General features: G+C 40.2%; 1 pseudogene; it reads right to left on the bottom strand.

The window, feature by feature from the left end:
- Window positions 1–1,251, bottom strand: LOC123814213 (annotated as a pseudogene).
- Window positions 1,252–3,460: the final 2,209 nt, after the last annotated feature.

Below are 3,460 nucleotides of genomic sequence, written 5' to 3'. Positions count from 1 at the left end.
CTAGGGGCTGCTGTGTTGCCCCACATGAGCTCCCATTCTCTCAGGGTCCTGCGAAGGGTAGTGGATTGGTCCTAGATCCCTCATGAAAGGAGGAGGTGGTCCCATTGGGTGGGACATGTGTGGCCCAAAACCTGGGGGTGGGGAAGGGGCAATACCAGGGGGTGGAGGCAGGGCGATGTTCACCACAGCTGGAGGGCTGCCAGGGGGTAAGTTGAAGTAGTGGGCAGAGGCTTCTTCTGCTGCAGGAAGAGGAGGAAGAGCTCCTGGCAGGCCTGGCACAGGCTCTAGCTTAATCCCAGACTCTGTGGTTCTGTCCTCTTTTTCATTTTCTCTGGCTGCTTGGGACCTTCCTCATTTCATATTGAGTCTACCGCCATTGACAATCAACTTATTAAAGGACTTGTCCGCAGCCACTTCTGCAGCCTGCCTTGTGGCAAACTGGATGAAAGTTCACTGATATCTCTGTACAATGGTGGTCATCTCGATCTCTCCAAAATGGTAGAAATGATTTCTTAGGTCTGTCTCAGTAATGGTACGACCCAGGCCACCAACACAGTGTGGTGATAGTCTTGTCCTCTGGTGAGTCTGTACAAGGCATTGTTGAAGCCCACTTTAGAAGTTTATCTGCTACAGGGTCATTGATTCCATAATATCAGTCTTTAATGTTCTGATCAGCAAGAGGGTCATCTGGATCTGCAGGCTTCTCATGTCATTTTGGACACTCCTCTCCTCTCTAACATTCTCCTTTGACCCAGAAGGAGCAAATGTGGGGTTGGTTCCTTTTGTAACAGGGTGTGGTCCAGGCCACTCTGAGCAGCATGTCAACAGTGGATGTGTTTCCTCAGCATGCCAAATGGCCGTGCTCCATCAGGGTTAGCAATCTCCCTCTGCTTATTCTGTGTATAGCACTCTTTTTTGACATCTGACTTTGGCATGGCATCCTTGAAAGACAACCCCGTGTCACGAACCTGGATGCGCAAGCCATGATCTGGATCCAAGGGGCAGGTCTCGCAGGTGTTCTTCAATTTCCTGCTGTTTTGGCACACCGAGGTCTTCCTGAAACACATGCAAACCCGGGCCACCAGTGAAACGCTGTGAATGGCCTGGCACAGATTTTGCTTTCTTTCCCATACTTTTCTCTGGTTATGGGATATATAGGTTTTCTCCAAGACACATCTGGCACAGAATGGGAAAGCCTGCATCCTCCCAGCTCTGCCTGCTGTAGGTGTTGGAACACAGAGAAGTAACCATCTTGAGAGTATCTGGGGGCAGTGGAAGCTTCCAAGTGGGAAGAAGGAGATCAAGTTTTTGTAGTAGAAATAATTGACAGATTAGTATTAAGAATATGCAAAGAACATCTATACATAAATAAGAATAATACAATAAACAAAGTGTAAAAATCACTAAAAATAACTGAAGGGCTGGGATGGGGGTAAAGGGCAGAAAACTGTACTTGAACAATGAAAAGTAAATAAAGTAAAATAAAAAGAATTACTGAGAAAAGGAATCCTGAACGAGAAATATACACATGAAAATATACTGATGAGATGCCCACTAGATTTATAAAATTTAAAAAGTCAAACAACGTTAAGTTTTGTTAAGGTTGTAAGCAGGAAGTCTTAAGTACATCTGGCAGGAGTACAGTCAGTACAACCACTTTGCATATAGTTGGAAAAATCTTATAAAGGTGGAGATGTGTATATCCTAAGAACTGGCAACACACTATGATATATACCTTAGATGAATTCTCTCACAAGTGCTTAAAGAATACATAAGAATATTCATAGTATGCATAGTAGCATTGCATGAAATTTCAAAAAAAAATTGGCAGTGACCATCAGTTGGAAATGAACCTGGGGAGGAATCTTGTATATCATCATAAATAGCTTGACCTTGCGAAACAATGAAAAGCCATGAGGACAAGAATTTCATTTTATAAAGATGACTCTGGTGGTGTTTTAGAAGGTGAGTTAGAAGAGGACAAAGCTAGAGGCAGGAGGACCAATTAGGGAACCATTAGGGTCCCAAAGAGAAATGAGGCTCAAGGTAAAGAAATAGCATTGGAGATAAAGGAAAGACACAAAAGAAAAAGACTACAGATGCTGAATCATTTGCTGACTGGCTGCATGAGGAAAAGAACGGATCTTTCTGTCTTGAATGGATTATAGTCACCAAAGAATATTGACAGTGTTTCTGTGGAAAGTCAATGGGTCCAATAGGATAACTAATCTCCAACCTAGAATTCTGAATTAACTAAATACATTTGTTTGTTGGATAGGCTCTTCATATGTGATTTATATGAATTTAGTAGTGTCCTCACGCTACCCTAAACAATGATTTAGTTTCTGCAAAGTTTTCTAGCAGCATTTTCACAAAGTTTTTTTGAGGGGCTCCAATCCAACCTTTTTTCTTGACACTACCTAAGATCATCACTGATATGTCAGGAATTATGTCTGCCTCCTCCATTCTTCCAATGATATTAAAAGGCAGGGTGTGTGGATTCATCAACCTGGGACCTGGGATTCAAGTCAAAAGCGTGTTATGTTGTTCACTTTGCTCATAGAATTAAAGACTACAGAATTGTGTTTTTGTCTTGGTTGTTTTCTCTGAAAAGTGAAGAAGCATAACAATTATCAATATGAAATAACCTGTATAATTGTGATTGATATAATAGACACTTATTTGCTATCTACTCTTGCACTTCCTTTCATTTATAGAATCTGCCCAAATTTCTTAATGGCGACAGCGCCTTCCCATTCTGAGCTATGTAGTTTTAAATGGAAGTGAATTCAGATATGGACTCACTCATTCAACACATTCCCAGCCACTGACTGAGAGATGAGCAGGCAACTGTGGGCTAGAAGCTTGGTCTTCTGGGACAGAGGAACTTCTTTCTTTTTCCACAGTAGCTTCCCAGAAGAGACTCTCTTACTTTGTACAGTGTAGCATGAGGATGTGAAACTGGACTTGATATAGTTATTTGTGTCTGAGTGAAAAACTGCAACATGGAACCCCAGAGAGGAAGCCAGTATCTCAAAAGTTAAGACAGTGAAATGCCAGTGGAAGTTTCTTGAAAAGCCAGGATTACCTATAGACTTTTTATTTGCATGAGTCAATATTCTGCTGCTATTATTAGCGGCATTGTGGGGATAATGATGTATCCAGGAAATTACAGTTTATAGAAAAAAATCAAACATTTAAAAATATTTTATCATGTCCAAGAATTATTTAATATGATATTTAACCATAACACTTTGACACATGTAAAAGTTATTATTATACAACTCAAACTAATTAAATTCTACATAGAAGGTATCATACCTTTCTAGGCCCAAACTATCATTTAACAATATGAATTTAAAAAGACTTTTAAAATCTCTTACATAGAAAAATTTACTACAAACTATTAGCATTTAAGATTAAGACATAAAAAGTTATAATAATTATACTTTCCCATTTT

This window comes from Phyllostomus hastatus, unplaced genomic scaffold, assembly GCF_019186645.2.
Source record: "Phyllostomus hastatus isolate PE091 unplaced genomic scaffold, TTU_PhHast_1.1 phas_contig_159, whole genome shotgun sequence".
In the NCBI taxonomy this organism is placed as follows: Eukaryota; Metazoa; Chordata; class Mammalia; order Chiroptera; family Phyllostomidae; genus Phyllostomus; species Phyllostomus hastatus.
Note: the sequence above shows the minus strand (reverse complement) of the source record. Positions and strands in the feature narration are given on the sequence as shown.